This window comes from Protopterus annectens, chromosome 3.part1, assembly GCF_019279795.1.
Source record: "Protopterus annectens isolate FY-2018-M chromosome 3.part1, PAN1.0, whole genome shotgun sequence".
NCBI lineage: Eukaryota > Metazoa > Chordata > Ceratodontiformes > Protopteridae > Protopterus > Protopterus annectens.
In genome coordinates this window covers 1,659,953,033-1,659,979,416 of record NC_056732.1, presented here as the reverse complement: position 1 = coordinate 1,659,979,416, position 26,384 = coordinate 1,659,953,033, and positions in this window count along the sequence as shown.

The following is a 26,384-nucleotide window of genomic DNA, read 5'->3' as shown; positions in this document are numbered from 1 at the left end:
AGGGGATGAAATTTGATGTGGGCTTATGTGGTATTAGCCTGGCTTAGTGCATGAGCGGAGCCAGTTGTTAGTGAGGTGGTCTTTGTGCAGAGTTTTGAATTAGTATATGTTGGTAGCATTTAGGATGTGCTGAAGGACTGAGTTCCAAAGTTTAGAAATGTGGTGGGAGTAGAGGGCATCACTGACTTTGTTGTTGCTTTTGGATACTTGGAGGAGCGTTTTTTTGTGAGGCTCGGAGTTGCTGAGTGTTGGCATATGGTTGGAGTAATTGTTGTAGGGCTGGGGTTCTGTTTGGCTGGTATATTACTTGGTGAGTCAAGACAAGCTGGGTATTGGTTAGTTGTTGTGAGAATTCTAGCCAATTTATTTGTTGTAGGGCAGAGCAGTGGTGGGACCTATATGGGGAGCTAGTGGCAAACTTGGCTATTTTATTGCAGGCTGATTCACATTTGGTAAGGTCAGTTTTGTTAAAGTTTGTAAGGATGGAAGAAGCATAGAGAACAGTAGATAACAGATGAGTCCTGGCGATGCTTAGTCTAGAATGGCTAGTTAGGAAAGGATTAATTTGGTAAAGAGAGCCTAGTTTGATGTGTTTTTTATGGTTTGAGACAGGTGTAGGTCGAATTGTAATTTGCTATCAATTGTGACACCTAGCAATTTGGTATGTGAGCTGATGTTTATGATTGTGTTGTTGGAGGAGTGGATTTGAAAAGTGGCAGAGAGATTGGGTGTTTTGGTGGGGAAAAAGAGCATTAGTTTGGTCTTGTTTGGGATCAGTATGAGGTCAGTGTCAGTTGGCCAGGATTCTACTTCTAGGAAGGATTGTTGTGTAGCCTGTAGTTATGTTAGAGAGGGGGTGGAGCATATCAGGGTAGAGTCGTCTGCATATTGGATGACAGAGGCATGAGATGTGGATTTATGGAGTTGATTTGTAAAGATAGTAAAAAGTAGGGGGCCTAATATGGAGCCATGTGGAACTCCTATGTTAACAGAGAGCAAAAATGATAGCTTCTGTTGCCATCTAACAGCCTGCTGGCGTTTGGTTAGATAGCTGTGGAACCAAGTTAGCGAAGAATGACTGAGATGTAATGTGGCCAGTTCTGACAGTAGTTTTTTGGTGTGAAACTGTGTCAAATGCCTTTGAGAGATCTAGAAAGATGGATGAGAGATATTTATTCTTATTTCTGCTCATTTATTGTGTTAGTAAAACTGAGGAGGGCGGTTGTGGTAATGTTGTGTGGGCGAAAACCATGTTGTGTATTTGGAAGGTTATTGGAGAGAAGGTAGTTTAGAAGCTGGGAGTGAATACATTTTTCTAGTATTTTGGAAAGAGGTGAAAGAATGGCAATGGGCCTGTAATTAGTAAGCTCAGCAGAGATGCCTCCTTTATGCAGTGGGGTGATATAGGAGACTTTCCAGATTAGTGGGACATGGTCCTCAGAGACAGAGCGGTTGATGAAGATAGAAATGGGGTAGGCTACGACTTCTGCAGCTCTGAGGAATTCTGATGGGAGGTTGTCAGCATCTAGGATGGTGGGCTTGAGCTTACTGAGTAGTTTTTTATGGTATGGGTTGGGACAGGGTTAAAGGAGAAGGAGTTTACACCCTCATTGTTGGCTATGGGGATTGCAGTAGTAGTGATGTTTTGGTCATAGTCAATAAGTGAGTGAATTGTGGTTTTGAAAAAGGAATTAAATTGTGTTGCAATGTTATCATTTGATGGGGGGGGTGGTAGGATTGGGGATGGACATACTACCAGGTTGCAGGAGTTTGTTTATTGTGGCCCAGAATTTTTGGGGGTTGTTTTTGTTTCTTTGCTGTGCAGTGATGTAGTAGGCTTTTTTGGTTCATAGGTTGGTACTAGGCTATCAGTCCTAGGGCCTATACAAGCCTAGCCATAACAATTCCCTGGCTATTTCTTCCCACATTATTTACTTTCCTGGACCCCTGTCTAGCAAGGGCGACTGACGTGATCCCTGGGGTGAATTTCCTTTCTCCCATCCAATCGTCAAGGTTCCTCTTGAAGAGGTCCAAAGAGGCACTCTGCTTGACATGTATGGGCAATCTGTTCCAGAGTCTGGGGAGTCTCTGGGTCAGGAACCTATCCCTCCAACATGTTTTGTTTATTGTGAAGACAAGGTTTAGATCCCTGGAGCGTGTAGCTCTGAGGGATTGGGATTTCTTTAAGTGTAGTATGTCCAACAGCTCTGGGTTTGACATGGCCTTGTATGTTAAGCAGAGATCTCCTCTGAGTAGACGATATGCGACAGAGTATAGCTGGAGTTTTTTAAGGCGGTCAGCATAGGGCATCTGCTTTAGGCCTGTGATTCTTTTAGTGAGGTATTTCTGAGGCCTTTCCAGTTGTTGCAGATGTCTTGAGAGGTACATACCAAATGGGGCATTGTATTGTATAATGGGTCTAATGAGGGATGAGTACAGTGGGACAATGACCTCCTTTTTTTGGATGAAAAGCCCTTCGTGATGAGGTGTGCCACATAGAAGGATTTCCTGACTGTTGTGGCGATGTGGTTATCGAAGGTGAGACCACTGTCCACCTGTGTCCCTAAGTCTCTTATCACACTTTCTGTGTTTAGTGTTCTGCCACCTATATGGTAATTCATGGATACATGTTTTTTTCCAAAGGGGATAACAATACATTTCTTGGCATTGAGTTTGAGCCCATGGCTCTGGCACCAAGCATCTTTTTCTGTAAGGCCCTTTTGTAGAGTATCCACATCATTTGGGGATTCAATAATGGCTCCCAGTTTGCAGTCATCTGCAAACTTTGTTAGCCAGAGTCCCTTAGTGTTGACCTGTACTTCAGAGAAGTAGATGCCAAACAAGAGCGGCCCCAGTACTGAACCCTGAGGTACTCCACTTGTCACTTGTCTGGAGCTGGATTTGGAGTCGGCTACTTTTACAGTGTGGGTTCTATCAGTAAGCCATTTAGCAACCTATTGGGTGACATAGGGATTAATGCCCAACTTAGTAAGTTTATCTATGATTCCAGAGTGGGGGATGGTGTCAAAGGCCTTGGCAAGGTCTAGATAGGCTGTGTGGACCACCTTACCCTTGTCCATGGCTCTGGAGACTGATTCAAAGAAGTCAATCAGGTTCAGGAGACAAGATCGGCCCTTCACAAACCCAAACTGGGTGGGGTCCAGTGTTTGAAGGTTGCCAATGTCTTTGTTTATAAGTTCGATGATAATACGCTCCATGGCCTTGCAGATAAGGCTTGTCAGACTGATGGGACGGTAGTTTCCAGGATCCAAGTTGGATCCCCCCTTGTGGATTGGGATAACTGTAGCTCTGCGCCACTCAGAGGGCACGAAACCTGAGGTGAGGCTATGATTAAACATGACACTTAGGTGAGGTGCCAGTTCATATTGTAGTTCATGTAGTACACAGCCCGGGATGTCATCTGGTCCCATGGATGCTGTATTCTTGGCTTTAGAGAGTGCGCTTTGTACCTGTGTCGCCGTTATTACTGGAATTTGGCAATCTTCCGGTATTGAGATGGGCCATTTAGGGGGTGAGAGTGGGGTGAAGTTGGCACTGAATCGATCTGCCAGGATATTGGCAATATCCTTCGGATCAGTATATTTAATGCCATTCTGTTTTAGCTCAGAGCAGATCTGAGCATTGCCATTTAGATTCTTGACATAATTATTGAATGCTTTGTGGTTGTCTTTGGAATCTTTGGCAATTTTATTTTCGTAACTAGCTTTGGAGGATTTTATGAGGCATCTCAGTTTCTTACTGAGGCTAGTAAGGAGTTTTGCATCCTGGGATTTTCCTCTTTTCTGCAAAAGTTTCTTCCTTTTGTTGTAAAGTTGGTTTATGGCAGGGGACCACCAGATTGGCTTCCTTTTTTTGGATGAGAGCATTTTGGTTCTATTTGGGATGGCACGATTCATGCATGAGTGGATGTGCTCGTACAGTGCCATAGTGTAGGATTCAGCAGTTGAACTTTCAGTTCCCGTCTGCATGGGTGTCATGAAGTTTGTCACTTCTGACTTGAGTAGCATGAAGTTGGCTTTAGAGAAGTTTTTTATGGTGGTTTCTTTACTGGGGGGTGGGGGTGGGATGTGGATGTTAAGGGCGATTAGCTTATGGTCAGACCTGACTAACAAGGGGGTGACCATAGGTATGGAGCATTGAATGGGTATGGGTGGGGGTGGGATGTGGATGTTAAGGGTGATTAGCTTATGGTCAGACCTGACTAACGAGGGGGTGACCATAGATATGGAGCATTGTCGGCTTTTATCTGGGTTTTGGCTTTATTCCTAAGTTGCTTGAAAAGTAGAAGGTTGTCATTGCTTTTGTTAGTTAGCCAGTGTTCCCTTGCCTTGTCCCTTTCTTTTAGTAGGTCTTTGGTGTTTTTTCTAAGCCAGGGTGTGTATATATACAGATATATATATATATATATATATATATATATATATATATATATATATATATATATATAATTATTCAGCTGTTCCTGTAGGGGTCGCAACAGTGGATCATCTCTTTCCATTTCTTCCTGTCCTCTGCATCTTGCTCTGTCACACCAACCACCTGTATGTCCTCTCTCACCACATCCATAAACCTCATCTTGGGCCTTCCTCTTTTCCTGTTACCTGGTAGCTTCATCCTTAGCATCTTTTTCCCAATATACTCAGCATCCCTCCTCAGCACATGTCCAAACCAATGTAATCTTGCCTCTCTGGCTTTGTCTCCAAACATTCCAACCTGAGCTGACCCTCTAATATACTTATTCCTAATACTGTCCACCCTCATCACACCCAGTGCAAATCTTAACATCATTAACTCTGCCACATCCAGCTCTAACTCCTGCCTTTATATCAGTGCCACTGCCTTCAACCCATATAACATAGCTGGTCTCACTACCATCTTGTAGACATTCTCTTTCACTCTTAGTGGTACTCGTCTGTCACAAATCACTCCTGACACTCTTCTCCACCCACTCTCTTCATCACCTCTCTTCCACACTCACCATTACTCTGAATTATTGATTCCAAGTATTTAAACTCACCCACCTTCACCACCTCTTCTCCTTGCATCCTTACCATTCCTCTATGCTCCCTCTTATTCACACATATATAGTCTGTCTTGGTCCTGCTGACCTTCATTCCTCTTCTCTCTAGGGCATATCTCCATCTCTCCAGGGTCTCCTCCACCTGTTCCCTACTCTCACTAGAGATCACAATGTCATCTGCAAACATCATAGTCCACGGGGACTCCTGTCTGATCTCGTCTGTCAACCTGTCCATCACCATTGCAAATAAGAAAGAGCTCAGAGCTGATCCTTGATGTAATCCCACCTCCACCTTAAATGCATCTGTCACTCCCACTGCAGACTTCACCGCTGTCATGCTACCCTCGTACATATCCTGTACCACTCTTACGTACTTCTCTGACACTCCCGACTTCCTCATACAATACCACAACTCCTCTCTAGGCACCCTGCCATATGCTTTCTCTAAGTCTACAAAAACACAATGCAACTCCTTCTGACCTTCTCTGTACTTCTCCATCAACACTATCAGAGCAAACATTGCATCTGTAGTGCTCTTTCACGGCATGAAACCATACTGCTGATCACTAATCATCACGTCCCTTCTTAACCTAGCTTCCACTACTCTTTCCCATAACTTCATGTTGTGACTGATCGCTTTAATCTCTCTGTAGTTGCTACAGCTCTGCACATCACCCTTACTCTTAAAAATCAGTACCAAAACACTTTTTCTGCATTCCTCAGGCATCCTCTCACTTTCCAAGATTTCATTAAACAATCTGCTTAGAAACTCCACTGCCATTTCACCTAAACACCTCCATGCTTCCACAAGTATGTCATCTGGACCAACAGCCTTTCCATTCTTCCTCCTTTTAATAGCTGTCCTTACTTCCTCCTTGCTAATCCGTCGCACTTCCTGATTGACCATACCCACATCATCCAACCTTCTCTCTCTCATTCTCTTCATTCATCAACCTCTCAAAGTACTCTTTCCATCTACTCAACACACTCTCCTCGCTTGTGAGTATGTTTCCCTCATTATTCTTTATCACCCTTACCTGCTGCACATCTTTCCTAGCTTGGTAAATATTCACTGCTGTCCGCATGAAATGATTTGGCAAAGTTTTACACCAGATGCCCTTCCTGATGCAACCCTCCCCATTTATCCGGGCTTGGGACCGGCACAAATAAATGTACTGGCTTGTGCATCCCCAGTGGCTGGGTTTTTATATATATATATATATATATATATATATATATATATATATATATATATATTCACTATACAATCTCGAAGCACTGAAATGTCGAATTTCAGTATTTTGAGACTGAATAGTCGAAAACCCACAAGCACGAGTACCACAACTGCGACCATTTACACACACACACACACACACACACACACACACACACACACACACACACACACACACACACAAACCAGAACATAATCACACACACATACACCTACCTAACTAAACAAACATAACAACACACAGAAGCACACCTAACCTACCTATAAGCAGGGGGCAAGCTCCCCTGCACCCCACACCCCCCTACTTATATATTCTAACTCCGAGGTTGCACTAAACACACAAAAAACACCACTGCACACACTCACACACACCACAATCCCTACCCAATATCCTCAAACACACAGCACTTGCCTGAAGACCAGATAAATCCACAAACCGCACCACACATAACAAACGTGACACCACGATAGTGGCGGATTCGACATTTGTGGATTCGACACTTCCGCATTCAGCATAGTGTAGTTTCAAGTAACTGCACTTTCCACTACTCGGTCTTGATGTACTGAAATTCGAGATTTCAGTACGTCGAGATCGTCTAGTGTATCTATATATATATATATATATATATATATATATATATATATATATATATATATAGAGAGAGAGAGAGAGAGATATGCATACATGTCCCAAAATGTCCATACAAACATATGCTGCTGATAGACCACCTACAACTGGGATACCATGCACAGTTGGATACAAAAGCAGCCATGACAATCACATCTGCAACCCCCCTTCACAGTCCTAATAAATAAGTGAACAGTACACTGCTACAAAATCATGATAGGCCATACAGAATGTCCAGACATACAGCAGCCTCTTAGCAAAAAAAATAAAATGTCTGAACATAGCAAAGAAAAATACAACCAGCCAGTAATTCACACATGTTTATTATACTCTGATGTCTTGGCCAAAGCCTTCAATGAGTAAACATTACCAGAAATACATGCCTTAATTACAAGAAGCCATTAACACCTAATTACATAATTGAATAGACAGCCTCCAGTTACACTCGTCATTTAACCCCCTACGGGATAAAGTATCACAGTTATTAATACACTGAGTCTGTACATAACAATTGTCCTTTTATGAATGTTTCATCACACTGATGAACAGATGTTTTCAGAAACAGTACCTTGAGACCCACTACTGTCCCCATGGTGAGATTTATTCAAATATACAGCTATAGAACTGACAGATTTCTTATCAGTAATATGTCTGACATGTTCTAACAGCCTAGTTTTAAAACATGTGTTACTGTCCCCTACATAAAATATGTTAGAAGACCATCTAAGAGCACTCTCTGTTCACCAACCTCTTGAATTTACAGGCTTCAACATGTTTCCCAGCCTTTCCCCTCAGCAGTAATTACAACACTAAATGATGATAGACCAACATACCTATCCACCTACTACTGTATGACATCTGACGAAATTCTGATGTAATTGGTGGACAGAAGCCCAAATACACGGCCATACATGAAATATTGCTGTTATACACTGAGAAAGTTGTTGGTGTTACAGGGTTTGTTGTAACATATCTTTTCTGGGGGATATAAAGTCAGAAAAACAAATCTATGTTACCATCTACATAATGGAATCACCAGAGTATGCTACTGATTTGCCAAGGACAACACCTGTCTGGGGAACAGCCCAAACATAATAGGCTAACTTGTGGACATTATGTGGATGGCCCTACAGTTGAGAGCTATGCAGAGACAGAACTTTGTCAGCCTGAAACCCATGCAGATGTAGCATGTGCAGACAAACCCTGTTAAACGAGCAGTATTCCAAACATATAACAGCAATACGACATTGTGATCTGTAGTGAGAGCAGGGAACCGGTGGAGGAGACCCTGGAGGGATGGAGATATGCTCTAGAGAGAAGAAGAATGAAGGTCAGCAGGACTAAGACAGAATATATGTATTTGAATGAGAGGGAAGATAGATGAATGGTGAGGATGCAAGGAGTAGAGGTGGCGAAGGTAAATGAGTTTAAATACTTGGGATCAATAGTTCAGAGTAATGGTGAGTGTGGAAGAGAGGTAAAGAAGAGAGTACAGGCAGGATGGAGTGGGTGGAGAAGAGTTTCAGGAGTGAATTGTGACAGACGAGTACCAGTAAGAGTGAAAGGGAAGGTCTACAAGAGACTAGTGAGACCAGCTATGTTATATGGGTTGGAGACAGTGGCATTGACAAAAAGGCAGGAGTTAGAGCTGGATGTGGAAGAGGTAAAGATGTTAAGATTTGCACTGGGTGTGACGAGGGTAGGCAGGATTAGGAATAAGTATATTAGAGGGTCAGCCCAGGTTGGAAAGATTGGAGACAAAGCCAGAGAGGCAAGATTACATTGGTATGGACATGTGTTGAGGAGGGATGCTGAGTATATTGGGAAAAATATGCTAAGGATGAAGCTACCCGGTAATAGGAAAAGAGGAAGGCCTAAGATAAAGTTTATGGATGTGGTGTGAAAAGGCATGCAGGTGGTTGGTGTGACACAGCAAGATGCAGAGGACAGGAAGAAATGGAAAAAGATGATCCGCTGTGGCGACCCCTAATGGGAACAGCCAAAAGAAGATGATTATGATGATGAACAACAACACTCACATTCTGCCCCTAAGTCTTGAATCTTCCCACCATTTAGTTGGCTTGTCTCCACAAGTCTTGTTGTAAGAGGTAATAGCTCAAACAACTCCAGGATGTCTTCCTTACAAGTAAGGGAAAGGGTCAATGTCCACATGGAGTACTCATTTATAGGAGTGTGTTTCCATGACATTGGCTATTGGAAGAACTGCACAGCTGTTCTGCATGCAGTTAGCAAGTGGGGAACCCCAGTAGGTGCACAGGCCACCACCTGGTCAGGAGCAAATCTAAATCCACAAGAAATACAAGAGGAAGAGACTTAAACCTTAACACAGTTATAAATAGGACGTGCTGGAGGGACAGATTCATCACCCAGAGACTCCCTGTGCTGTGAACAAGATCCCGGTACATGTGAGGCAGAGCACCTCGCTGGCCCTGTTCAAGAGAAATCTTGACCAATCGATGGGAGATCGCAGGTTTACCTCGGGGATCACCTCAGTGTCACTGCTGGACAGAGGCACGGTAAACTAATGGGCAGAGTACCTTTCAAACTTAAGGGGTGGTGAAAACCACAAAACTTTGGGCTAGGCTTATAAATGCCCTTGAGCAGATAGCCTAGTATGAACCTATGAACCTATGAACCTATCTCAAGCGGTGTATACACATCATATCAGTTTAAGGGTGTGCACACTCATCCAACGGGCTTATTGTACTGAGTTTTATTTCCATATGCTTTCACAGACCCAATTATTATGTTTTCAATTGAATTGTACAGGCTATAGGTCACACTACAGGTGGGAATTGTTATAAGTTCATAGGTAGGTACTAAGCTATCTGCCTGAGGGCATTTATAAGCCTAACCAGAGTGTGTCGGCTTTCACCTCCCCATTGATTAATTAACTGATCCTCTGTCAAATAGAGCCAATGAAGTGATCCCAGGGGTGTATTTTCAGTTACCCATCCACATGTCAAGGTTTCTCTTGAAGAGTGTTAGTGAGGGGCTCTGCCTGATGTAATTTGGAATTTTGTTCCAAAGCATGGGGAGTCTCTGTGACAGGAATCTATCCCTCCAGCATGTTCTATTTATTGTTGTGGCGAGGTTTAGCTCACTAGAGCACATGGCTCGCAGTGACTTGGATTTATTTAGGTAGAGCATGTCCATCAATTCTGAGTTGGACATGGCTTTGTAAGTCAGGCAGAGATCACCTCTGAGTAAGCGATATGCCACTGAGTACAGTCGTAGTTTTTTTAGTCGGGCTGTATACGACATATGTTTGAGACCAGTAATCCTCTTGGTGAGGTACTTTTGTGGTCTTTCCAGCTATTGGAAGTGTCTTGTGAAGTACATCCCAAATGGGGCATTGTACTCTATGATGAGTCTAATGAGTGACGAGTAGAGGGCCACTATAACCCCTTTATTTCTAGATGCGAACCCTTTAGTAATTAGATGGGCCACATAGAAGGATTTCCTAACTACTTTGGCAATATGATTGTCAAAGGAGAGATTACTATCTACCTGGGTCCCCAGATCTCTTATTATCTCTTCTGTATTAAGGGGGCTGCCACCTATGTGGTAATTAGTGGGTGTTTTGTTTTTCCCAAATGGGATGACTATGCATTTTTTGGCATTTAGCTTGAGGCCACGACTTTGACACCAGGTGTCTGTCTCAGTAAGGCCCTTTTGGAGGATGTCCGTGTCAGTCAGAGAGTCAATTATGGCTCCCAGTTTGCGGTCATCAGCGAACTTGGTTAGCCATAGTCCTCCTGTGTTTGCCTGTACTTATGAGAAGTGTATGATGAACAGTAGGGGTCCGAGGACCAAGCCTTGCGGGACACCACTTGTGACTGATTTAGAGTTGGACCTGGAGCCCGCTATTCTTACCATGTGAGCTCTGTCTGTAAGCCAGTTGGCAACCCATCTCGTGACATAGGGGTTTATGTACAGGCTGGTGAGTTTTTCTGTAATACCCGAGTGGGGAATGGTGTCGAAAGCCTTGGTGAGGTCAAGGTAGGCTGTGTGAACCACCTTTCCCTCATCTATGGCCTTGGTGACTGCCTCAAAGAAGTCAACCAGGTTTAGTAGGCATGATCTGCCCTTAACAAAGCCGAACTGGGTCGGGTCAAGTGTTTGGAGGTTCCCAATGTCTTTGTTAATGAGTTCAACGATGATGCGCTCCATAGCCTTGCAGACCAAGCTAGTCAGGCCTATGGGGTGATAGTTACCAGGGTCAGTTGTGGCCCCTCCTTTGTGGAGTGGAATAACCGTTGCTGTGTGCCATTCTTTGGGCACATAGCCTGTGGAGAGGCTGAGGTTGAACAGCGTATTTACGTGGGGGGTTAGTTCGTTCTGTAGTTCATGCAAGACGCAGCCTGGGACACCATCTGGTCCCATTGACGCTGGGTTTTTGGCTTTTGAAAGGGCTGTTTTCACCTGTGCATCTGTGATTTTTGGGACACTACACTTTTCCGGTATTGTTGTAGGCCCTTTTGGAGGTGAGAGGAGGGGGTGAAGTTTACACTGAATTTATCTGCCAGGATGTTGGCAATATCAGTAGGTTCAGTGTATTTTGTGCTATTTTGCACTAGTTCAGTGCATATCTGTGAGTTGCCACTTAGATTCGTAACATAGCTAAAGAAGGCTTTGTGGTGATGATTTCATGAGGGACCTCACTTTCTTACTCATACTGATCAGGGATGTCGTTCCTTCTTGGGATTTGCTTTTTTTCTGAACTAGTTTCCTCCTTCTATTGTATAGCCTGTTTATTGTAGGGGTCCACCAAACTGGTTTTCTTCTCTTAGAGGAGTGAGTCTTGGTTTTGCTAGGGATGGCACGATCCATGCATTCTTGTAGGTGCTCATAGCGAGCATTTGTAAAGGTTTCTGCATCTTGGGCAGCATTATCCTTTAGCATGGGGGCTGTAAAACGTACCATCTCTGTCTTAAGTAAGGTGAAGTTTTCTTTAGAAAGGTTTTTTACTGTGGTTTCCTTTGTTGGGGGTGGTGGTGGGGTGTGGACATCTAGAGTGATTAGTTTATGGTCTGATCTAACCAGTGACGGGTTGACCTCTGGTCTGGAACACCTGTCGCCTGTGTTGGTGATGTGATGACCAGGTCCAGTATGCTTTCGCCTCTGGTAGGGGAGTTTACCAGCTGATCCAGGGCATTTGAGTTGATGAATTCCAGGAAGCGCTGGGCCTGGGAATTTGTACTCAAGTAGTTATGGGGTTGGGAGTGTGGCTTAATGGCCAAGGTGTTTGTCTTATAAACACAAGGTGCAGGGTTTGAGTCTCACAAGGGATAACTGGCTAGGCTTAAAATGGCTCACAAGGGCAGTTAGCTTAGTACTAAACTATGAACCTATGAACCTATTTTCCCATTGAATTGTAGGGTAATTGAAATCGCCCAATATCAGGGTGTTTGGTAGGACTTTCATGTTTTCCAGTGTCACCAGAAAGGGGGAGTGGTGGTCATGGGTCATGGAGAATCTGTAACAGGCCACAATTTGCATTGCAGATTTGCCCGATGTTAGTTGCACATGGATGATCTCAGAGGTATCATGCTGTGAAACTAACCTGGAGGTGTAGGTATCCTTGATGAATATGGATACACCCCCTCTTTTTGTGTTTCGGTCCATGTTCTGTGGCCAAAACGTGTGGTATGAGTTGTAGCCCAGTAATGCTGGGGTGCTCTCTGGAGCCTTGAACCAGGTTTCAGTTACTGCACAGATGTCGACGTTCTCCATACTGAGGAGTGCTTTGAGTGTGTGCATTTTGAGATTTAAACTCCTGGCATTGAGCATAACCCTCAGTTTTTTGTTAATTGTGCTGTTTACGGAGGTGGGTTTGACTTTTGAGCCTTGCCTAAAAAAGGCACTATGGGGGCAGCAAGAGCCTTGGCCAGTATTCGAAAGCCTAGGTGTGACAGGTGCAAACCATCTCTTGTGAAGCAACGTGGCCTGTCGAGCATGTCGTCCGAGGCTGACAGACACTGGATCCCCTTTGAATGACACCAGAAGCTTAGCCAGTTGTTGAAATTGATAATTTTTTCTTTATACTGAGGTATCATTCTTGGTGAGGGCAGGATGCTACTCAGGGTCAGGGTCATACCAGCCTGGGCTACATGATCAGAGAGCTCTTCCATGTCTCTTTTCATGTAGTCCAGGGAGGTACATCTCAGAACATTCACACCAACATGAACAATGACAGAGTCATATTTGTACTTGTTCTGGAGTGACCTGAGTGCTTGTGTTATGTGGCAGATTCTGGCTCATGACAGGCAGCTAACAGTAACCTTCTGCTTGTCCAGCCTAGTGAGTGGGACGTCAGTGTGCCTGATTATAGAGTCACCTATTACTAGTGTGTTAGGTATATTATTTCGCCTTAAAGGCTGCGATTGTGCGGCACACTGATTTTGTGTTTTATGTGTTGTCTGGTTTGTGACAGGAAGTGCAGGTTGTCTTGGTGTCTGCTTTGAAAGTCTCTGATGCTTTTGCAGGTTTTTATTTACAGCCTCCAAGTATGATTTTGCGTATTTATGTGTATTTTTTGCCAGTGCTGTTTTAGTAGGTCTGTGTGCGGCTGGAGTTGTGGTGCAAGTGTTAACCTTCTCCTCTTGACTGTCTGTTCCAGTCTTGGGTAGAGACAGCTTAGCTTCCAGTTTGGCTGTATAATTATATCTCTTGCATATGTTAGCATTTTGTGGTAGAAGGAGAGGGTTGTCTGTGTACATGAGGCAATTGTAACATTGCCTCAGGATACCCAGATTCACCAGCTGGACTGAAGAGTGCACCTGAAGTTGCCCTTTGGTCATGCCTGAATAGTAGGGTGAGCTGCTTAGTTGCTTGGTTGGTGACGGGTGAATAAAGAGCCTTGCCCTGCTGGTCAGTCAGTGTCAGGGTATATTAGTGCTCGCTATTTGGTCTGAGCAAGTGCTGGGCTGTAATATGCTTTTTGACTGCTTAGGCTGAGAGTTAGACTAGTTTCAAGGGAAAACCAAAGAGGAGACTTAGTGGAGCCGGGAATAATTTAACCATAGCTAGCCGGCACTGCCCGGTGCGCAAAACCGTGAAAATGCGGTTTTTATAGTAGGGAAATGAAAGAGAAGGAAATTAGCCCAAAATGGCCAATAAACTATTAACTTCTGGACTGGAACCACTCCTCCAGGGACAGATAGGTTGCTCAAAGCTCCCCTCTCTCACAGGTGAACAGAGAAACTTCCTTCTATCCAAGTAAGGTATGGGCAACTCAGAAACTTGTATCACAGCCCTGAATTTAGCCCTTGCCTGAAAACTGGACTATACTAGCTTAGAAAGGTGGGAAACAAGGAATTTTTTTGTTTTTTTGAAAAGATAAGGCAAAAACTGCAAAAAATACACTTAAAACAGCTTTAAATGACTACAAGCGATCAAAAAGGCTATCACACTTTAGTGTGCAGCCTACAGCAGTTAAACAATTTATTTAAACAAAAGACAACTTTTTAAAAGTGCAGGCAGTCAGTTATTGTGGTGTCATGTTCCAATTGCACAAATACCAGGCAGTGTATCAGGGGTGTGAACCCTTTATAGCCACTTTAGCTATATGGACACAGCAGTACCTGACCTGTATATCCATAAGTAACCCCCCTTTGGTGGACAGCAGCAATACACAAACCACATAATAGGTTGTTACATTGGCTGTACATGGACACATAGGTGCAGGCAACAACTTGGAAGCAAGTCCGTCCATATCTGAGCAAGCATGTAAGTTCACAGGTGACTTCCTGTAAAGCTGATTATGACTATGAATGGGACATATCCACACCACCAAGGACAATTGCAACCCTATCTCCACATATGTTGTAAGTCTCAGATGAAACAACACAATTCATCCTGTACTGGGGGTAAAGAACACCTCATACACACATGCTGTGGATATAGGCAACCTGCATCACACAGGTTAGGTGGGAACATTGCCACCCTGTCCACCCCAGTTGTACAGTGAGATATACACATCAACCACACTCCTCCCTTCTGCAATGGTGAGCATGTACATATTGCCTACTGATGGCAACAACAGCATATCTCCATAGGGCATAATGACATCAATGTCTTCCTCCTAGATGAACTCAGGCATGTGCTCAGAGCTCCATCACAAACCACAGTCAAGCACAGACCTGCCACCATCCACACACCATCCACATGGAAGATGCCCACTGTCAACCCTCTACACAGAAATGAATGGAGGTTAGAGGATTATGCACTCAAGTGTCAAACATTGGGGGGAATAAGATAGGTCAGGAACAGGTGTGTAATGCAAGCTGCTATAGCCATGATAGCTTGGAGGGTTTTGATGTAGTGTGGCTTATTTGCAAGTAATATCCACTGTTGATGTACATTTTGTCAACCGTATGAGGTCCTGTGACCTTTTTCCTGTTTATGTCTTCCAGGTAATATGCAAAGTGCTCACCTACCAGCATTCTCTGTTTGGGAAACAGACATCATCACCCAATATGTGATTGGACATTATGCCCTGTCATTTGGACGGAGAGCAGAAGATGTGCGGGAGAGGACTGACCTGTGGAACAGTGTGGTTCACAGGGTAAATGATGCCGGCCTGCACAACAGAACTTATAAGCATGTGGAGCATTGGGCCACCAACCTCAAATGCCATGCCCATCAATGGGATGCTGCTGTAGTGAAGGACTGGCTAGCCACAGTTGAGGGCCCAGCCATCCAGCCCCCACTGACACCCACCAAGGAGCTCCTCACCACACTTGGGCTTCATGTCAAACACACAAGCCATGACACTGAGGGAAGCATTGTGGAGGTGGGTTGCACACACACACTGGATGAGGAGCGTGCAGGTAAGGGCCCAGTGGGGATTAGTACACTAATGTATCAGGCATACATGTATCTGTATTGTATCTACATGCATGTGTCAGGTCCAATTGCAGTTGTGGATGGGGTTTTATATTGCACAGAGCTGCACATCTATGGTGGGGACAGGACATTGTGTATTATTGCGGTTAGTACTGTAGATGTGCAGACATGCTGCATCCATCCTGTACCAAGGCCACATGTGCATCTGCTGAAAATATCTCCCTCTCATAACTACTTAGGACCCTCTGGTCTGCATATGGGACAGCAGCCTGAAGCTGGTGAATATGACAGTGTTCTGTTGTTGTCTGGCAATACCCCAGGCATGTGAAGCACATGCAATTTACCATGCACACAACCATCAGTAATAGCTATATTGCTTTATGTAATAGCTTTATTGTTTGTTGTGCATGTTCACTTGTGCTGGGGATAACTGTATTGCATCACAGTGGTCACCACTGAGGCCTATCTGATGTGAATTCAACATTCCTGTGGCATACCTCACAACTTATCAGTGCCAAGATGTCTGGACAGAGGCCAGTAAATTGTGCTGGACAAACAGCCTAAGGTAGGGTCATGCATGACACATTACTGGTATACAGTGGATATAAATTGTGTACACACCCCTCTTACGATGCAAGGTGTTCCTGTTACATACTAATTAGGACCACAATATGACAGTCCACACCTCTTCCAGCCTTTAATGTGACTCATAACATGTACAGTTCACGTGTAAAACCAAGCATCTGGACTCATGCATTGCACCTACAAGGCTGGCCACCTGTAAGGGTGACAGATGTCCTATCAGCATGATATTTCAGTCAGGTATGATACCTCATGCTGCCATGTGCGTCAGTACACTCACTGTGGCCTATCTGGCTATAATATCACATACATGGGCATTGTTAAGGCACACAGACCACTTCTGTCCATTTATAGGTTTCAAACATATGGATATCCCAGGCACATCTGTACAGAGGAGTGTACAATGGTTTAACCTGCTGCATGTGAGGCAGATGCTGTTTCCACACTATATAAAGTAATGGCAGCAAGAGGTGGTCATCAGCCATTTATGGTATACAAATCAAAATGGTATAAGCCACACAAGATATGATCCTCACACACAAAGAGTTGCCAGCATTAGGATTAGAACTCCTGTCTATCTAGGTATTCCTAATATTGTTCTATGCAGTTATGAGACGCGCCACCGAGCTTATACATTTCCACCTCTTCCAAAGGTATTTCTAAGGTGGATGATATCAACAGGTCTAGTAAATTGGAGTGAAGGGGTGTATAAAGGGTAGTACACAGGTCAAAAATGGTATGGGCCAGACAGTACATGATTCACACACATATATATATACACTTGCCAGTATTGGGATTAGAACTCCTGCCTAGCTAGTTATTTTTACTATAGTGTTGTGCAGTTACCACATGCGCGACAGTGCTTATTGAACTTTTACATGGCCAAAGCTGCTGATAATGGCACAGCTGTGGTAAAGTATTACAGGTGGCAGACAGTCTTCCTTCTTTTCCACCCATACGCCATGCTAGTTCTTTCTGCCTTGCACTTCATCTAGCATTATGGCTTGGCACTTCACCAGGTTATTGTATCAAGAAGTGTGGCACATCTGTGAGCTGTCAGCAATACTTGTTCATCACAGATGTAGCCCCAGTACTTACTAATTATGTCCACCCCTCCTGGCATGTTTGAAGGGCAGTTATCTGTGCTTTCACTCATTAACTTGGTGCACTTGTCCATTCTGGGGCACTATTGCAACTGCCTCATGTACACAGACTATCCTCCCCTCTAAACTCCAAACACTCAAACCTTTGAGGGTTACCCCATATATCACCCAATCTGGACATATGCAGTCTCAAGAAAAGACTGGACTAGCAGCTCAAGAGGATAAGATCAACACCTGCACCACACCATGTGGAACACATAGCTCACCATGACACCCACTTTGACACCCATGACATACAGTGAAAAGCCACACACCCACCTTCCCAGAGGCAGTCAGTGGACATTTTCCCAAACAGCACAGACCAGCAAAGCAGACACCCGCTCAGACACCATGACATGGCACATGCCAAGGGACACATATTTAACCTACACAGTGTGTCCCCAACCTAAGCTCCTAAGGCTAACCACCATGCACAATACAGTGATCATGGGTAACTCAGTACTGAGGCACACACATCCCACTCACTATGTTGAATATGGAACATGTAACAGCCAACTATCTATCACATGCCAGCATCTAACACATGACACAGCCAGTCATGTCAGTCCACAACAACTACAAGTATCACTCCGTATCCATGTGGGTGTGAATGACTTGGGACACACCTCCCTGGACTACATGACAGTAGTCATGGTTGAACTCTCTTATTATGTGGTCCAGGCAGGTATGAAAGTAGCCCTGGGCAGTGCACCCCTGTCACCCAGAATGATGCCGTGGTACTATCAACAAATGATTGACTGCAACATTGGTCTACATGTTATGTGTCATTCTCAGGTGATCCAGAACCTCCCTGCTTGGGATGACATGATTGACAGAACCCAATGACTTGCCATGGATGTCCTACATCTGTCACCGCTGGGTTGCCAGGTACTGGATAAGTGTCTTGCCACCCCATATGTTGCCTTATTAGGCAGTGTTCCTAATGTTATTACCACCATAAAAGCTACACATGTATGCAATCTGAGGGTCATGCTGCTCAACAGTGGACATCTGTCAGGATGCAGTCACTCATAGCAGTCGTTGGAGTGGAGGACACATGTCTGCTGTAATGGAGAGGTGGTTCACAGCAGCAGACAGCAGACCTGCAGTATCAGGCTATGACACATTCCACAGCTGTCAGCCCCCAAACATGGACCACACGAAACCTCCACAGGTGGTGTTGTCTCCATATTCATTATGGATAGGAACACCTCCAGACTAGTATCCCATCATAATGCACTGGAGATACTTCCAGTACAACTGCCTGAGGGTAATAGCGCAATCCAGATCATAGCCTACTATGGGTCCACATTTATGTCCCTAGACTGTCAATGCACATTCCTCAACACCCTGCTATCTGTGATGGTCCAACGCAACACTGACATAGTATGAGTCTTCAACTACCCCTCCATCACCTAGGGAATGTAGCCAAGTGCCAGTACAGTGGCCCAACACTTTTGGGATTCATTTCCATTGCCCTAGTTCAGCTCATACTGACCCCTGGTAAAGGATGAAACAACCTTGACCTGTGTTGACTACTTACATATGGGACTGTTGCTCATCCACAGATGTCAATCCCTGCACGATGAGAGTCACACAGGCTGTAATCAACATGGAACTCAACATGTCAGCCATCCCCCCACAAAGATAACCACCTGGCAAAACCTCTCCAAAGCTGACTTTGCAGCCATGAAAACAGATGTGGATGTCTTCACTGCACCCATGGCAATGAGAAGTACCTGCATGACTATGGAATTATACACATAGGTACTGTACAAACAGATACATGAATGCATGGCACTAGCCAGAGCCAACAGAATCCAGACACTGTCCTCCAAACACTGGGAGATAATGTTATGGTCCCCTGCCATTACTAACGTGTACATCAGGAGGACACTGTTGCAGGGAAAGGTGGTGTCTTATGACTGTTGAACTCCCTTATTAGCCTCAAACACAAGTTTTGATCCCTCATGGAATCTCCGACAGGCATCTATAGCAGCAGACACTGACAACAGTCGCAACAGCCTTTGATAGTTACATCAACAACCTCCACAGCATTAAACACAAGTGTTGGAAATTACTGCACAATGCTAATACCTATCCTGAGACAACAGATATTGGCCATGGTCTTGGCAACACATTCAGTGCCAGATTTATTCCTCTCTCCCCCCACAAATGAAGTGCTGAGTGAATGTGTACTTACATGTTGTATCCCATTTCTATTCTAGGTGTCTGTGTATCACCAGGATGTGTCCCTGCAGCAAGGACACAGGGCATGGCAGTGTGGTACCACATCCACCATGTCATAGGCAGGGTACAGTATATGCATGGTAATCCCTGGTCTGTAACACAGTGATTGCATATGCCTTACAGATTATAGGGCTGAGGTTGTACATAGGTATATGTTGATTTGCAACCTCTTTTGTAGAATGGAGAATGGTACATGTTCTGGTTTGGACACACCTTCAATTGCTAATAACCACAGCTACAAGGGATATTCATCAACCAAACACACTGGGATTACTATTCACACACACACACACACACACACACACACACACACACACACACACACACACACACACACACGCGCACACACACACTTGCCAGTACTGAGATCCATAGGTTCATTCATTGCTTCATAGGTGTGTAGTAGGTGAATAGGCCTGAAGACTCTACAAGGCTAGCCCAAGGGACTACACTGGCATCAGGCCACAGGAAAATAGTCCCCAGTGTGGCTCAAGAGTATAATCACTGGAGTGGTGCCCGGGGGTGAGTATTGTATTCCCCATTCACTCATCCAGATTTCTATTGAGGGTGGCCAGTGATATGCACTGTTTCCCATGTATGTGATTTATATTCCATAACATGGACAGTGTCTGGTTTGTGCACGTGTCCCACATGCATGTTCTTTGAAGTGTGGAAGTGCACTTGAGGTCTCTGAGGCATGTTAGGTGGACAGATTGGTATCTTCTGATGTAGCATTCCTGACCTCATTTTGTAAGACCTGGCTTTATAACTGAGGTAGTGATTGCTCCTACATTGACAGTATGATACAGGTATTCATTGGAGTTAGTGGTGTCTGTCCATACAGGGCATGTGTATAAGGCATGGTATTCCCTTTATGAGGTACATTTGCAGACTCTACAGTTGTTGCAGGCGTCCAGTGGGGAGCATGGCAAAAGGGCCACTGTACACATGGATTGGACTACTGAGGGGATGGAAAAGGGTGCCATGTCCTTTTTACTTGCTGGATAACACACAGTCAGGAGATGTAATGCATCAAAGTACTTTCTAATGTCAGTGGCACTGTTGTGGTCAACAGGCATGTAGTCCACTGCAATCACACCCTAGATACTATCTGTGAGACAATATGCAGGAGAACTACCAATATAGTGGTTGTTACCTAGTTAAGTGTGTTTGTGTATGATTTGTGGGTGGGAGTGGTCTCTGAGTATTAGAAGGGTTGCCTATATTTTCAATAATCCATACTGTCACATAGTAATTGTACATGGCACGAGACATTTAGGGCTGTGTATTGTCTGCACCAACCTCTACGGTATTTGACAACTGTTGGCCTTGTAATGTGGTCATTGGGACATATACTAGGTCCTCAATATAATAATTTAGCAAAACCCACCCGCACTAGATCCTGTTCACACACACACACACACACACACACACACACACACACACACACACACACACACACACTTGCCAGTAATGAGTTTTGAACCCCTACCTAGCTATGTATTGCTACTACAGTGTTACGCATTTATCGCGCATACCACGGAGCTTATAGGATGGATGTTGCCCCAAGGTACTTCTAAGGTGAGGAACATCACCACCCCTTGTAAATACTGGCATTGGGTGATGTAGTGGGTGAGATTTTCCACAAAATATTTTACCCTACGCACACATTTACATTTGCCTGGAGTGAGGTTCAAACCTTTATCTAAATATTTTTTCAGACCATTATGTTACGCATTTACCACATACACCACTGACCTTACATGGTTTAGGGTTGCCAACAGGTACTTCTAAGGTGAATGATATCTGCAGGACTGCTAAAGTGAGGCACTGAGATGTGCACTGGGTGTAAATGGGGCCAAAAGTCTTTGAGGTGCAGACATATATATACACACACAAACACTTGCCAGGAATGAGATTCAACCCCTTACCTATGTAGTTATTGCTACTACAGTGTTCCACAGTTATCACATGCACCACAGAGACTATAGGTAGAACATTGTTCAAGCATACCTCTAAGGTCAGTGACATCAGCAGCCATGCTAAAGGAGGGGTAAGGGAAATGTTGTAAGTGTGAATGACCACAAAATCAGGTCTCTACAAGTATACACACACACTCTCACACAAACACTTACACAGTTGCCATGATCAGGATTGCAACTCCTATCTATCTAGTTTGCTACACTATAGTATTATGCAGTTATCACACATGCCACAAAGTTTACATGTTGGAGAGCTGTGCAAAGGTATCTTTAAAGGTGAGTGACATCAGCAGCAGTGCTAAAGGAGGGGTAAGGGAAGTGTTGTAAGTGTGAATGACCACAACATCAAGTCTCTACAAGGATACACATACTCTCTCACACAAACACTCACATTTACACAGTTGCCAGGATCAGAATTGGAACTCCTACCTAACTAGTTTGCTATACTATAGCATTACCCAGTTATTGCAAGCACCACGTAGCTTATATGTTGGAGAGCTGTCCAAGGAGGGGTAAGGGATGTTTAGTGAGTGTGAATGACCTCAACCACATTCATCTAGAAACAGCACACAGCTTTACATTTCACAGGGCTGAGATTACAACTGCTACATGGATACCTATTTGTACTGTATTGTTACACAGTTATCACAAGCACCAATGAGACTATAGGACTGATGGCTAACCAAAGGTATTTCTACAGTGAATGGCATCAGCACATCATGTGATATAGGCAACTGGGATGTGTAGTGGGTGAGATAGGCCTCATAATGGGATTCTCTCTGTCGCTGTCTGTCTTTCTCTTCCCCACGTCTCTGTGTGTGTATGTTTGACATTATATTGTGTTAGCCTTAGATATGTGTGAGTATTCCTATCCAATGTGTGTGTGTGTGTGTGTGTGTGTGTGCATGTGTGAAGTATCAGTAGTGTACGTTTTGGTGTGTGTGCACAGACAGCTGTGAATAACCGATATCTGTAATCCACTGTGTTGTGAGACATGGGTTTCGTTTCTTTAAGTGTAGGAGCATGCCCATTATGACCTTCTATATTGAGTGTGTGCATTCATTCCAGGGAGGATTGGACTCTATTTCAGGGTTTTGTGTGCTACACCTAGCAAATTGTTTATGCAGGATATCTTAGGTTTATAGGTTCATAGATTAGTACTAGGCTAACTGCCCTTGCGAGCCATTTTAAGCCTAGCCAATTATACCCGACTCAGACCCTGCACCTTGCATTTGTAAGGGAAACACCTTAACCATTAGGCCACCCTCCCAATATCTGTAGATAGGTTGCCAATATGGAGACACAATGGACTTAACATACGGGGAATACTGTAACTATTGCTGTCTGTGCTGCTTGTGTGACATGTTTGGTTGTAGCATAGATTTTCTGACGTATGTACTGTTTTACACTGTGATGTGTCATGTCATCAACTACTGACAGCTGTCATTCTTTGCTCACAGTTATTTACCAGGAAATGCAATATGAATGAAGCTGAGACCAATATTCTGAGGCATACAGATTACACATTCTGGCACACACCTGATGTTGTGGAGGGGTAGCTACAGACAATAGACTGCTGGTTCTCTGTAAATGGTCCAGCACCTTGTAGTATGCTGGCAGGGGATCCTCTCCTTGTGCTTTTTTCAACTTCATGGAATGGCCATATCCTGCTGGGGCCATACCTCTCAGATGTACAGATACACCCAGGTTATCCAGAGGCAGGACTCATATATTTGGTCAGTTTACCTTCACATTCTGGTTTGCAAGCAGTTTTGTGGCTATTCATTCATGGGTTTGCAGTCGGGAGTAGTATGGGTGGACATTAGAGCTTCAGACTTCACACACTCCAGGACATCGATGCTTCTACACCCCCCCTCTGTTATTCTCTCCTCCTCCTAACATTATGTAAGCAATATCTCAGAGGCATCCCTATAGTTCAGCCTTTATCCCAGTAGTATTTATGGCCTGATCCACAGTCCTTGCAGTAGAACATGGGGAGGCATGCTACTGGCATTTGTCAACATGGCCTTGCATTTGTTTTCTGTTTACTGTGTTAGGTTGCTAGTTATGACCCCCTGACATTCCCTACGTTGGCACTATGGGTGAAGCATGAGCCTTTGCCAGAAGAATGTAGGCCATTTGAGAGTGCTGCAGGCCATCCGTTACTGCATTTCTACATGGGATTGTGGGGGGGGGGGGGTGCACAGCTGCAGACTTTAAACATTTGAAATGACTGTACTGGTATTTTCGTTACTCTGTTGGCTTCCATTTCATATTGTGTTGTGACCTATCATGCAGATAGGAGGCATATCAGTCGAGTACACGTTAGATCTTAATGGCATATATTTCAGTTTCAGACTTCTTACCCTTCAGAACTAGACTGCAACTGCCAGACCTGTTGTAATATGTCTGTGTAGGTCTGGTGGTGGTGGGGGCTGTTCACCATTGCCATCATTTGGGGGCCTTAGCCTGGCCTTTCTTTATGGTCATCTACACCTGTCCTGCTGGGTGAGGCTGGTGGTGGGTATGTGACCCTCATTGACATCCATATGTGTGATCTATTGACACCCACAGTTCTTTGGGCCATCACATGTACTGTGGTGGGGGTTATCACCTTGTGTAGTGCTGCCTAGTATGTTGACACCATTTGTTATGAATTTCCTACTGTCCCATATACCTGTCTTTTGCTGTCCCATTCATCTACCCAATTCCCTTGCATGCTTGCATCCATATCATACATACAAGCATGAGAACATACTACTCCATTCAGTAATTGATAGGAAGGGTGACTTACCTTGTTGCTGGGCCAGTATTGAGGATGGTGCTGGAGGGCTGACTATGTTGGATGCATTTAGTACACTCCCTATACATGGTAAAGCTCAGGTGATGTCATGTTTGGCATCCCTTTTACTGTATGTGCGAGTCGGAGAGGGGCATCAGTCCCTGGGTCCCTACAATGTCAGTCAGTGTGTGTGTGTGTGTGTGTGTGTGTGTGTGTGTGTGTGTGTGTGTGTGTGTGTGTGTGTGTGTGTGTGTGTGCTATATGTTGCCTCTTTGCCAAGGCCTGGGCATACTGGGCATGCCTCCTTCTGCCTACAGGGGCAGACTCAGGATGTTCCTCCTCTGAGGTCTTCTGTGCCTGTGCTTGCCTTGGCAAAGGTGGGGTCTGTGTGGCCCTCCCCTGTGCTCTTCCTGCTGCAGCTGTTTCTGCAGGATCATATTGTGTAGCTTGGCACGTACTATGAACATTTGTGTACATGTAGCTGGCGAGTATTGCAAAGCTCCACCGGATATGTCAAAGCAGCGGTACCGTGACTTGAGTATCCCAAACACATGCTCTACAGTGATCCTGGTTTGTGCGTGTGCCTCATTATGGTGTTCTTGTTCAGGTGTGTGTGCATTTCTAATGGGTGTCATCAACCACAGCTCCAGTGCATAGCCAGCATCCCCCACTAGATGGCCATATGTGGTGTCCCCCCAGCAAATGCCTGATATTTCTGTGAGCAATGCCAGATGTGGGAGTCATGATAGCTTCCTGGGCTGCCAGCGCACCCACATTCATGATAATGCCCTGGGCATTGCACATGACCTGGCAGTTGATGGAGGGGAAGCCCTTGCTGTTTATGTAGACCCTACCCCACTCAGTGGGTGGTGCTTTGATGTGGATGAGCATGCAGTCTATAGCACCAACTACCTCAGGGTATTCTGCTATACAGTGGAAGAGATGCATATGTCTGGTCAACATCTCACGGGCAGTGAGGAAATATATGTGCTCATTGGCATGTTGTGTCATGGCATCCAGGAACTGGTGGAGTACCCTGGATGCTGATGCCTGTGAGACCCCCATGATATCCCCAGTTGGTCTTTGCAAGGTACCTGTAGCTAGTATTCTTAAGCCTGGACATACCTTGGTATCCACTGGGATGGGTTCCACTCTGTTGGTTCTGGATATGGGCAGGGCCAGCACAGCTCGATGATTTGCTGTAGGATGTCTCTGTCCACTCTATAGTGCTCCACTATCTCCAGCTCATGTAGGCCATGGTAGGTTACCCTGGGTCTGTACACTCTTCTCCTCCTCCTCACTGTGGATCATTTGTCAGCATTCTCCTCCTCACCACCCTCAGTCTCTAGCACATATTGATGGAGTAAAGCAGCAGCAGCCTCTAACATCTTTAGTTAGTTTCGACAGTTAAAAGTCCCCCGTCTGTGTACACTGGTGGTGTAGAGTTTATGGGAGAAAACAGTCTGTAGGGTGTTTGCATAATTGGCTGATTCTGATACATTCCACCTGCCAGCTATATTAGTTCTCCTTGATTGCCTTCCTACTGCTGTTTCCCCTTCTCATTTCCTCCCTATTTAAGTCCCAAGGTGCACCGTGCATGTCTAGTGCTCAAATGTCAACAGTGTTGCCATTTCCTCCTTTTTTTTTTCCTTTGTCTTCTTTTTTTGTTTTTTTAAATCCCGGTGCACAGCGCATACACCCGTTTAGGCTATGTACACAGTACTCAGGCACATCTGACACACCCCCTTCCTTAGTTGCGCTTAGCTAAGGGCAAACAGGGGCCATAGAGCTCCAATGAGCTTACAGCAAGCATGACACACACCCTTATGAAGTCATTCAGCTCTTACACTTGCACTGTTGTATTGCTGCACC